Source organism: Lactuca saligna, chromosome 9, assembly GCF_052625555.1.
Source record: "Lactuca saligna cultivar CGN05327 chromosome 9, ASM5262555v1, whole genome shotgun sequence".
Classification (NCBI taxonomy): Eukaryota; Viridiplantae; Streptophyta; class Magnoliopsida; order Asterales; family Asteraceae; genus Lactuca; species Lactuca saligna.
This window is the reverse complement of record NC_136425.1, coordinates 184,117,612-184,131,479: the sequence shown is the minus strand read 5'-3', so window position 1 is coordinate 184,131,479 and position 13,868 is coordinate 184,117,612. Positions and strand designations below refer to the sequence as shown.

At 36.6% G+C, this 13,868-nt stretch overlaps 1 pseudogene; it reads right to left on the bottom strand.

Annotated features, from left to right (window-relative positions):
• Positions 1 to 3,140: 3,140 nt before the first annotated feature.
• LOC145015392 (dehydration-responsive element-binding protein 1E pseudogene) lies at positions 3,141 to 3,876 on the bottom strand (annotated as a pseudogene).
• Positions 3,877 to 13,868: the final 9,992 nt, after the last annotated feature.

Sequence of the window (13,868 nt, the reverse complement as noted above, 5' to 3'; positions counted from 1 at the left end):
GTGGCTTTGGTAGGCACTCTTTTCTTTTTATTTCAAGGTCTATACTTGCAATTGTAGTTACACACTTATCCAAGTAGGAGACTATTGGATTAATGTGTCTAAGCTAATAACTAAATTGTATATTATTGAACTAGAAGCAAAGTCTTGTTTGGGTTGCCCTCAAAAATAATAATTGTTTAGATTGACAGTTTAAGAAAGAGGATGATTTCTTAAAGCATCCATACAGGTGCAATATCGCACTCCTTACAAATGGTGGGTCACTTAGCATATTCATCAGTTTTAGAAAGAGAAAGTAATAGCATAACATTTGATTGGTTTTTAAATATCAAAAAAAGATGAAGTTAGTAGTTGATGGTCCTACAAATCATGTTGCAAGCCTTTCACAGTTTGCAAGAAGTGAGCTTACGTGTAACATTAATATATCTATGTGGCAAGTTGAAAGCCATCTGCAAAAACTGATGCAGATGGTCTTAGTTTATTATATGAATAATAAATTAATTGGAAATTAAGTATATGATTTATTAATATATTATATGATTAATATTTTAATTGGAAATAGTAATGATTAATTGATTAATTAGAATTAATTTGAATTCAATTCTAGAATTAATTAGAATTAATCATTCAATGACTCTTTGGTTTCTATGGGGGTTTCTTAAGCAAGTATAAATAAGACACCATGGATGCTTATTTTCGTACACATTTTCTTACTTTCATGGAGCCAAAATTTTGCTCAAGTTTCCTCTATCTTCAAGTCTTCTTGCTACAAGGGTTTTAGGTTCAAACCATTAGAGGTATCCATTCCTTTGGCGTTAGATTTACAAGATCTATAAGAAAGACTCTACTTTGATTATTTACATACTAATCAAAAGGTATGTAACCCTAATTTTGTATGAATTTCGATTTCATAGCGCCTTTCTCTTAGGCTTTCTTGATATTCATACTTAGTTGCTATCAATAGAGAAAACATGGATCCTTTCTAAGTTACATGTGAACTTAAAAATTTAAGTGTTTTTCTATCACATGTAATGTTTGTTTATAACCTAGAAAATTCATCATATATATATATATATATATATATATATATATATATATATATATATATATATATATATATATATATATATCATGTTGTTTTAATATGATTATAGAAATTTGGTAATTAAAATTTAAATTAAACTTAATGTTTTAAAACAGTTATTTATCTTAAATCATATTGTATTGAAAAAATTATATGATATATATTAATTAGATGGTTTGGTATATTATTTTTTGTTATTAAAAAGTTTTATATTAACCTATGAAAGTTAATAAATGAAAAATATTCAATCTAATGTGGTAAAAGATTATCATTTTTGCTTCTACTACATTTATCTAGACGTGGCAAAAATTGACACGACACGAAACCCGATACGAACCCGACACGAAATAAACGGGTTTGGGTAAGATATTTCAACCCGTTTAAATAAACGGGTTGACACGACACGACACGAAAATTAAATGGGTAAGGTTAGGTTTGAGAATTTCAACTCGAATATGACTCGAAAATGACCCGTTTATTTATATGCAAGTATTTTTGAATTATTTAAACAAACTAGAGAGATACAAAATCAAAACCATAAGTAAAGAAAGCATTCGAATTAAATTGTTTTGTAATGTTGAAATGACATAGCCATCTAGATCAAGACTTCATTTCAATTTTTCATTCTCTCCCAAACTACCCAGTCTCTTTCACCACTCTCACGTCCTCATGACCTTTGTCATCCGCCTCCCCAACTCCCACTCTTTTAATTTTTTCATCTGAACTTGCTATACCTTCAACTATTTTGCATCTACAGTATTAGCTTTTCCTTTCTACCTACCTAACTCCTACTCTTTCAACATGCTCAATCTTTTAACCTCACATGACACGACATATTTCCAGCTATAGCCCTAACCCGAAACCCGACAAGAAAATAAACGGGTTAACACGACACGACACGTTAATTAAATGGGTCGGGTTAAGGTCAAGCACTTTCAACCCGTTTAGTGTTTCGACACGACACGAACCCAACACGATACGACACGATTGTCACCTCTACATTTATCCTCATAAATGATATTATTCTTCTCATAAATGATATTATTCTCTATGTTGTTCAAACGAAATGGTATTATTATTTTTAAATATATAATTTTATATATAAATATAGATATTGACTATTTTCAGGAAAATATTCTAAATATATACATTTTGATGTGTGTTTTTTCAAATTAAAGATTTATTATATATAAGAAAATATAAAACTAGCTAGATTTATAAAAAATGAGGCCGTACGCATATAAATATGTAATACTAGTTTATAACCCGTGAAACCACGGTTACAAAGGTAATTGAACTTTTATTATAAAAATTCAAAATTGTTAATCAATTATTTTAAATAAATTATTAATTAAGAGATTTTTTTAGTTATATGAAATTATAATCATTGATTTAAATAAATACGTGAAATTATATCACTTTATAATTTGTATTAATTTTATTTTAATTTGTATTCTAATGTTATTAATTTAATGTAATTAGAGTGATAAATTTGAATTTTAAAATTTGAAATGAAGAATTAATAGATTGATAAATGGTATGCATTAATTAGATGACATAATAACATGTCACATTGCAAAAAGAGAATAACATATGTATTAATTAAGAAACTTAATAGAATGACAAATGTTCAAATAAAAATAAAATTATTCTTTTATTAGAATTATTTTTAATTCATAAAATATTCATGTTTAATATCTCAGAACTTCAATCCATCTTTAATTAAGTTCATATATATATATATATATATATATATATATATATATATATATATATATATATATATATATATATATATATATATATATATATATATATACTTAGAAATTATTCATGTATTATTATTATTATGTAAGTTTAAATTCTAATACTGGACAAATCTTCAACCTTTTTTCCCATTTTTCCACTAAGAATATGTTTGTTTAAGAAAACGATTATAAGTTTATTACCAAACCTAGAACACTTTATCTTCCTCATATATCTAACGAATTATTGAAGAAGTGATTTATCCGTATTCGTTTCGTTGAGTTATAATATACTATATATTTACTAGGCACGGTTGTTGCATAATCGATTTATTTATTTATTTACTTATATGCATATAGTGAATCTAAAAGCTCCATAAGAAGTCGTCGGCACAAAATTCAACGCTATCCCCATAGCTTCCATAACCCTCCGTCGGAGGAGGCGCTACCATCAGTCCCTCCGCCATGCTGCAATAATATCTCTGCATCTCGATAACATCTTCTTCATCCACTTTAAATTGAGTTTCCGGCAACTCTTTCGTTTCCACAATCTCGACAACATCCTCCGTTTTTCTGAAAGCCTCCGCCGCTTCTGCGGCGGCCTCTTGTATATCCTGTAAATTGTTAGACTTCGGGATCGGCAGGCGCCAGACCGAGTCAGCAAAATTTAAACACGCCGATCGCCCCCGGAAGGCGTAAGCTGCGACGTCATGTGCCCTGGCTGCCATTTCAGCAGTTGGATGCGTCCCTAGCCACACCCTCAACTTCTTGTTGGGCCATCTCACCTCACAAACCCACTTATCGTTATCCCTCATCCTCACTCCCCGATAAACCGGGTGTCGAGTTTCCCTAAACTTCTTCCTTCCGGCCCTCTTCTTTGGGTTTCGTGAAGCCAACTTCACTTCTGCTTCAACAGCTGTATTCACGACGGTGGTGCAATTTGAGATCAATATATTTTTCGATGATACTACTGCTATAAATGAGCTATACGGTTCGATCAATGCATCCATACGGAGCTTGTAGTTGTGTGTGACTGATATGGAAATGGCGATGTATATATAGACTCTAGGGTTTGAGACGAGATGGGGTGTATTTTGTTTTACTCGCGTGATATTTTTACACAGTAATTACAAAATTTTCCCTATAATATTGCTGAATATCATGTTTAGTCCTGTCGATATATTTGTTGGCTTGTTGTAATGGAAGTATGGAAGTTTTAAAAATATTTTGTAAGTGTAACGTATTCAATTGGTTGGTGAACAATGATCGATGTTACGTGAAATCGTTTGTGCATAGAAAATTGAGATTTTAGAAGAAGAAGCGTACAAAAACAATTCCAAAATCCATTTATAAAACCTACCTAACAATGGAAAAATACAAAAACTACAATTTTATGCAAAACTAACTCCAATAGCCAATTAGCGAATTACTCTCCCCCCCCTCAAATGCGTTAAACAACTTAGTTCGGAGACCAGCACAACTAGAAACATGAGTTTTTAGATACGGACGAATCTATAGCTATTCTATTGCTAAATGTTCTTTGCGATGGATTAGTGATATATATGTTCTCCTTAGCTAATTAAAGCATGACTAATAACTTAGCGAGGGTTTCAGCGATGAATCAGTTTTCTCGTGCAAAAAACTTAGCGACTGAATCTCCATCTCTACTTGGGCACTATTAGGTGTAATTTGTGCACCTTTTTACACATCTTTTAGTCCCTTTTCATACATCTATTTAGCGTAATTGTTCTTCATTTGTCTTGCATTTTATCATATTCATGTTAGTCTCTAGAACAACCTTATTTGCACAATTTTATGTCTTTTTTCAGGTAAATCGGAGGTTAGAACGCGCTTTGGGAAGTGTCGGGAAACATTGGTGAAGATTTCGGGATGATCTGGCGAAGAACGAAAAAGTTGGAAAAATCAAGTTTGGATTCGGAGTCAGAAGGGTACACAGACCGTGTTGGATTTACACTGCAAAATCAACACGGACCCTGTTGACCAAAAAGAGGAGTTGTTAACCCTGCTGAACACGGGCCGTGTCAGATTTACTCTATGTCCAACACGAGCCATGTTCGACCCAGAAACCAACTTTTGACAGTTTTTCCTATCTTTCATATTACGGGTTAAGGGCCATTTTTACACACACACACAACATATCAGAGCACATTTTGAGAGGGGATTTCGAAGGTTTCTGCAAGGGTTTGATTAGCAATCATTTGGAAACATTATTTCTAGTATTTGTAAGTTGTAATTGCATACATTTCCATCTTTTAAACTTCTTGGTAGTGACTTCAATCATATGACATGATGTTTGTTCTTAATTCCTATCTAATGAATTTGATTTTGCTTCAATCGAATGTTTGATTCTAATTGTGATTCTTATTGGCCATTTGAATTAGGGTTAGGTCATTCAAGTTATCTCTTTTACAAAATCCGTAATTGTTTTGTGAAATTGAACAAGTAACAAGCATTAAATTGATCTCTATTGAATGAATTTAGTGTAAATCTTATTCATACACTTTTACACTCCTGAGCTTATGAGGAGTATTGGGTGTTGTTGGGAACATTCACATAAAGCTTCATGCAATCTTATAATCTAATTCTAAGAGCTTGTTTAGATTATGTTAATAAGGTTAGGTTAATCAAAGAGCTTGTTTTGGTTAATTAATGTGGTGAATGGGAAGTGTTAGGAGCTTATTAGCACTTTCAAGTACCAACTTAGATTGAACTGAACGGATATTGTGTCATCCTTGAGTCACATTGCTAAGTTGTCATACATGAAGTTGGAGTCCTTACAAAATCTGAATCTAATTCACTCGTTTAGTTGATTACTTGTGTTTTTAAGTGTTTGTTTTAATTATTTTATTCTACCCCCCCCCCCCCCCCTTTTTTTTTTTTTTTTTTTTTTTTTTTTTTTTTTTTACTGTTGGTGACCATAGTACCTTGTGCAAAGAGGTATATAGGCTAATCATCATGTGTCTCTGTGGATCGACCCTGCTTGCCTTGTACTACCTTTTAGTACAATATAGTGGGATTCTTTTGGAGTATATCGTACCCCTTTATTTATTGGGTTTGACACGCCTAACAAATTGGCATCGTTGTCAGGGACATAGTGTTACTAATTGTTTATGCCTAGATCTTTCTGTACAGGTACGCCATTGCCAATTGACTCGAAGATAGAGAAGACTGCAAAGAAGCTAGGGAAGCAAGCCAAGCTTCGTACGAAGCAACCAGGTTCCGGGACTTCTTCGTCATCTACTCCCCCGGTCATCAACATTTGGGAGGACATGCCCCTCTCAAGTGTCTCCGCATCAGAAACAGAAAGTCTCTCACTCTCATCATAACCATCCTCACCCAAAAATACCACTCCACCCTCTTCACCTAATCATCATATCCCAAACACTACACCCACAGAAATATCAACTACTACTCATACCATGGGAGATAACCATGGAGGGAATCCACCTCTAACCTCCCCCCCTCCTTTTTACTGTTGGTGACCATAGTACCTTGTGTAAAGAGGTATAGACTAATTATCCCGTGTCTCTGTGGATCGACCCTGCTTGCCTTGTACTACCTTTTAGTGAAATATAGTGGGATTCTTTTGGAGTATATCGTACTCCTTTATTTGTTGGGTTTGACACGCCTAACAGGCACTCAATACAATTATTAAGGACATTGATGGCAAAATTTGATAACAACGTTTCTTGCTATTCTGTCGCAAATCTCCATATTTGTATTGGTATTCCGTCGTTGAACCCTCGAAGATTTCGCTCATGATTTTTCATTTTTTGGTTGCTAATCCCTTGAAAAATTCAGATATCATTTTTATTTTGTTGTTGATCCGTTGCAAACATATAATATTATTTTTTTTATTATGAATCTAAAACATAAAAATGCCAAAATCATCAAATTTTTATAAAACAAAAGCATGTAATAGTAATACAACCAAAACTAAACATTAACATTAGAATGCCAAATAACAACTATTAGAGTTTATGAAAACATCAAAAAACATAGATACCAAAGTTTACCAAAAACATCAAATATCAATGTGATCAAAGTCTAACATCAAGACTATCAAACTTTATCAAAACATCCAAAAACGTAGATATCAAAGCCTAACATCATATTACCACTAATTTTCAATTTCCATCATATTTTGCAAGACCGCATACATTTTCTCCATTGCTTCATATTTTGCATCAATTTGTTGTTGTTTGACATCTATTGTTGCATCTGTGGCATCCATTTCCTCACACATTTTTTAATGTTTGACTTTCATTTCTACAACTTCAGAGTCCATCTCCCCATACATCTCTTCTCGTACATGTTCATACACAACTTGGTAGATTCTACAAGTACAATGTCATGATAGGAAATTTTTATATGGTACAAAATGAAATAAACCTCTTGGGATGTTATTTTATTAGATGTTCCTTCCAAAACGATCATTGAATCAGACACATATATGAATCCATATATTCTTCCTTTCTTGACTCCTTCGTAAACATCATACCATGTTTCATTATGCAAGAGGGGATGCCAACTAGTATCATCACCATACTTAACGACCATAGCACCTTCATAAGGATCCTATAATAGCAAAAAACTAAACATGAAAAACAAAAACATTATTTAATTTGCAATCATATATGGGAAGGAATGGAATAGTTCATTCCATTCCATGACAATCATAATCATAACTGAGGAATGAAATGAACCATTTCATAAGCCTCCTATTATAGCAAAAAAACATGAATAAGATAAACATTATTTAATTTTAAATCATATATGGGAAAGAATGGAATGGTTCATTCCATTCCATTATAATCATAACTGAGAAATTGAATGAACCATTTCATAAGCCTCCTACTAAAACTATCCTTTGGTCATGTTCCAAGTAAAATAGTTGCATTACCTTTTCTATTTTTTTTTCTTTTTTATAAATCAACGAGTAATATAGTCATTTTTTATAAAACATTAACAAAAACATTTCAAATATCTCAAGTAATGACCAAAATCACAAGACAACTATTTACTCTTAATTTAATCCATTAATTCTCTTATTTACTCGTAATTAAGTGTAAATTATATTAATGATTCTTGTGTTCAATTGATTTTTTATAACTTTGGTCCTTGTAAGGTTACACCTTATAATCTGATGAGTCAAACATCATTCACATGATGTCGACCAGCATCAATGCCATCGCCAGCATAAGCCCCAACGTCATCGTCAACATTAATATCTACATAGCTACAGCGACAGCATGATGTATTGTATAATAGTCCGATACTTTTATATATTATTTGGTTAGACACTTTGTAATTATTGATAGATTTGTATTTATAGAATAAACATTTGATCCATGATCTTAGTGATTAGGATTAGACTACACATAGATTAGATTATATCCCTTAAACAAAGGGATTTTTATTTATTGTATTCGTATATAGTCTTGCATTAAGGTTAAACCCTAATGTGTGGCATGACCGTCTTTGTGACTATTTTTGCACCTATTCCCAACTAAGAATGTTGCCAAAATACCTCACGAATTGTGGACAGGGAATGTTCCCTCGTTAGCACATATCAAGGTTTGGGGTTATGAAGCTTTCGTTAGACGTTAGACTCACGACAAGCTTCAACCTTAAAGTGAAAGATGTATTTTCATCGGTTACCCATATAAATCCTTTGGATATTTGCTCTGCAAACCTAGTGAGAATGTGGTCTTCGTAGCACGAAGGGGAGTTTTATTAGAGAGAGCTCATATAAAAAGAGGATAGTGGGAGTACCATTGATCTTGAAGAAATTCAATAGTCAAATGATTAAGGAACATCTTAAAATGCTAGGGCTCAACCTGACGAAGAAATTCCAGTTGAACCAATTAAGAAGTTGTTACCTCTTAGGCATTCCACTAGAGTTAATATACAACCAGAGTTGTGTGGTTTCCATATTAGTGAAGAAGGTGATACGTTTATCAGTGATAGTACACTGGTAAATTTGGATGAATCGGCTAACTATAAGGAAGCCATGGCAGGCCCTGAGTCAGCCAAATGGAAAGAGGCAATGAGCAGCGAGATCAAGTTCATTTATGACAATCAGGTTTAGAACTTGGTTGATAATGTACTAGGTCGTAAGACAGCTGGGTGCAAATGGATCTTCAAGAAGAAGATTGACATGGATGGAAAGGTACACACTTTGAAGGCATGACTGGTTGCGAAAGGCTTTACTCAAACCCCAGGGGTTGACTATGACGAGACTTTCTCACTAGTAGCCAAGATAAAATCTATTAGGGTAATGCTATCCATAGCTGCATTTCATGATTGTAAAATTTGGAAGATGGATGTTAAATCCGCTTTCCTTAATGGGAAGTTAGCTGAGGATGTTTACATGAGTCAGCCAGAGGGGTTTGTAGATGCGAAGTACCCTGATAGAGTGTGTAAGCTTGAGAAATAAATCTATAGATTGAAGCAAGCTTCTCGCAAATGGAATATTAGCTTTGATGAGAAGGTTAAAGAGTTTGGTTTCTCTATAAGTGAAGATGAATCTTGTGTATATGTCAAAGCTAGTGGGAGTATAGTAACCTTCCAGGTTTTGTATGTTGATGACATACTTCTTATAGGAAATGACATTCCAACTTTGCAAGAGGTTAAGTCTTGGCTTGGAAAGTGTTTATCTACGAAGAATCTAAGAGACGCTGCTTATATTCTGGGGATGATGATTTTGAGAGGTAAGAGTAAAACGATAATTGGACTTAGTCAAAGTACATACTTGGAAAAGGTACTAAAATGTTTTAGTATGGAGAATTCCAAGAAAGGATAAATGCCTATACAGATTAATACCAAACTGAGTATGACTCAAAGTCCAAGTACCGATGCAAAGATAATAAAAATGAGTAGAGCTTCATATGTTTCTGATGTTGGATCTATCATGTATGCTATTGTAATACCGTAAATTTTCAAACAAAAATTTCATTTAAGAAACATTTATCTCATTTCCAAACCACAAAAATACCACACACATCAAGTTGTCAAACACATATCCCAAAACTGTTTATAACACAAATCCAGAATCCTCCGAAAACGTATCTCCAACTCATGTGTGTGTACAATCAAGCTGGTGCCTTCTCGTGATCCTAAGAGGTACCAGAAACACATAACATATAACATGATAAGCATGAAGCTTAGTGAGTCCCCCAAAATACCACACACATCACATTAACCACTCGAGGTTACTAAATACGACCCTCCGGTCAATGTGTCTCAGTGGAGACCCTCCGGTCCCACAACTCGGGTGGACCCTCCGGTCCTAACTCAATAAGCTCATAATAATAATAATAATACTCATCATAAATCACAAAGTCATAATACAGGATATCAAAATAATCAATATAACACATACGACCCTCCGGTCAAACATAGATACCATGCATGGTACGTATAGTGAGAAGAATCACCTCGTAATCAAGTAAATAATAATCTCGAACTAGCCTCCGCCTAACACATAAGATAATAATCTCTAATCAACACTTAAATCACGAATCGAAATAAATTAGGTTAATCTCTCTCTCAAACTCATGGAAGGGGTAAAAGACCATTTTACCCTTCCACGGCCCCCATACTCGTTGCCTTGGCCAAACCCTAAAGTCAACAAAAGTCAACACTCGAGTCAACTATCTATCTTGACCCGATTCGCCGAGTGTATCTATGTGACTTGCCGAGTTCCCCTTGTTCCTTTAGAACCTCACAAAAATCCAACTCAACTCGTCGAGTTGTCTCGTCAACTCGTCGAGTTACCCATGTCTAGACTTATCAGGGAAAACCCTAGCCGACTTGTCGAGTCATCTCTTTGACTCGTCGAGTCCCTTAAGTCAAATTCGCATTCATACATTTTAAGGCAAATCTATCACTGCAAACTCTAGATCTAGCCTCCCAAGGGTCGAATGTCACTTAAAGCTTCAATCTTTACGTTTATAAATGGCATGTTTGCTCCACAATGCCAAATAAAAGCTCTAAACAAGGGGTTTAGGCACTATAACTCTTTATAGTTGGATAAAGCTGGGGCCTTTGGACTCTATGGACCTCACAAGGTCCATATCTGATGTTGCAAAGCTTGGCAAGCACAAGTCATACCAAATCTCAAGGAAATATGGAAACCCCCCCCCACCCCCCAAAGTTTGTCACTAACAAGATCTAAACAACATGATGAACAAGGTGATGACTTTTACCTTCCAACAGAAGGTCTAAGTGAAAGAATACTGGATCTCACAGCCTTTCCTCATTCCTTACTCAAATCTCACTTCTTCTTCCAATGCTTCACCAAAACACTCAAACATTAGCTCTATCACTCTCTCTTAGCTCAATGGCCGATTAGGGTTTCACTCAGGGGACTAGGGTAGCTGGTGAGGCGGAAGTAAGGACATAAGTTTTCTTAAATAGGCCCCAAACCTCGGTATTTAGGGTTTCCTCATACAACGCCAACTCAGCGAGTCGGCATCTCTGACTTGTCGAGTCGGTTATTTAACCCTCGTGCTCAAATCGAACTCTACTTGGCGAGTCGAACACACAATTCTTCGAGTCACTCATTAATTCTCAAAAATAAATAAATCAATGTAATACGTGGGAGTCGGTATGTTACAATTCTCCCCCACTTGAATCAGAGTTCACCCTCGAAGTCATGCCCCAGAAATAACTCTGGATACTACTCTCTCATCTCGAACTTCTGCTCCCAAGTCCATTCGGACCCTTTCTGATGTTGCCACTAGACCTGAACCAGGGGTACCTCTTTGTTCCTCAGAGCCTTCACTTTCTGATCGAAGATCACAACCAGTCTCTCGATGTAATTCAAGATCGCATCAACCTGAATGTCCTGTAATGGTACCACACCGTCTCATCAGCTACACACTTCCTCAACTTAGACACGTGGAAGGTGTTATGAATCTAGCTCAACTCTATAGGTAGCTCCAACCGGTAAGCTACATTACCCACTCTGGCGGTCACTCTGAAAGGACCGATGTATCTAGGGCCCAACTTGCACTGTTTCCTAAATCGGATCACCCCCTTCCACGGGGATACCTTCAGGAGGACAAAATCTCAAACCTGGAAATCTAGCTCGGTACGTCGCTGGTATGCATAACTCTTTTGGAGACTCTGGCTTGTTAGCAAGCTCTGTCTGACCTACTAAATCTGCTTAGTCATCTTTAGCACTATCTCAACGCCACCCATCACGCACTGCCCTACCTCTCCATAATAGATAGGAGTCCGACACCTTCTCCCGTATATAAGCTCAAAGGGAGGCATGCCAATGATGGAATGGTGGCTGTTATTGTATGAAAACTCAGCTAAGGGCAAATAGGTGTCCCAACTTCCTCCAAAGTTCATAACACATGCATGCAACATGTCCTCAAGTGTCTTAATCATCCACTCACTATGCCCGTTTGGCTGTGGTTGGTAAGTTGTACTGAAGTGCAACCGGGTACCCAACTCCTCATGAAACTTCTTCAAGAATGTGGAAGTAAACCGCACATCCCAATCTGACACTATCAATGTAGGCACCCCATGTCGTGCCACCACCTCTCAAACGTAGATCTTGGCCAATTTCTCTACAGAAGAGCTCTCACTGATAGCGACGAAGTGAGCACTCTTCGTCAACCGATCTACAATTACCCATATCGCGTCTACCCCATGCGTGGTCCTTAGTAGCTTGGTGATGAAATCCATGGTGATATGTTCCCACTTCCACTGGGGAATCTCTAAAGGCTGCAACTTACCATGGGGTTGTTGGTGCTCTACCTTGACTCGATGACATGTCAAGCATCTCTCGACTATCCAAGCCACATCCCTCTTCATATAGGGCCACCAATAATCCCTCTTCATATCCAAATACATCTTTGTGGCCCCAGGATGGATCAAATATCTCGATATATGCGCCTCCTCCATCAATATTCGCCGAGCTCCACCTATATGTGGCACCCAAATCCGACCTCGGAAAGTCATAAGCCCTCGACTATCTGACTGAAACTCGGAAACCTGACCAACCACACGCTCTCTCTTGCGGTTCTCTGGTCTCATAGCCTTTACTTGAGCCTCTCAGATGGTATTTAAGACTGGAGTCATCACCATCATCCTCATACACACATCTCAGAGTGGAGCGCTCTCAGCTATGTGACTCAAGGCATCAGCTACCACATTAGTCTTTCCAGGGTGATATAAGATCTCACAATCGTAGTCCTTCACTACATCCAACCATCTCCTATGCCTTATATTCAGATTAAGCTTATCCATCAGGTACTTCAGGCTCTTATGGTCCATGTATATGGTACACCGGATCCCATAAAGATAGTGGGCCAAATCTTGAGGGCGAACACAACTACCCCCAACTCCAAATCATGGGTTGGATACCTCGTCTCATGAGTCTTCAGCTTCCTCGATGCATATGCTATCATGTGTCCCCTCTACATCAACATTACACCCATCCCTGAAATAGATGCATCACAATAGACTACAAAGTCCTCCACTCCCTCCAGAAGGGCTTAACACCGGAGCTTCGCACAACCTCTGGCGAAGAGTCTCGAATGATGCTTGCTGCTCAGGCCCCCAAACAAAATTAACGCCCTTCCAGGTCAATCTGGTGAGAGGAACCACAATCTTGGAGAAATCCTTGATAATTTATGATAGTAACTGGCCAATCCCAGAAAACTCTTGATCTCCGATGTGGATCTCGGCACCTCCCATCGCCAACTGCCTCAATCTTGTCCGGATCGACCAATATCCCATTCTGATTAACGAGGTGTCCTAGGAACTGGACCTCTCGTAACCAGAAATCATAGTAGGATAATTTGGCATACAACCTCTCCGACCTCCATACCCCAAGAACATTTCATAGATGTTCCTCATGCTGCTCTCTGGACCTCGAATATACCAAGATGTCATCAATGAACACGATCACCGACCGGTCCAACATAGGACCGCACACCCGGTTCATGAGATCCATGAATGTTGCTGGTGCATTGGTGAGCCCGAAAGGCATCACCAGAAAC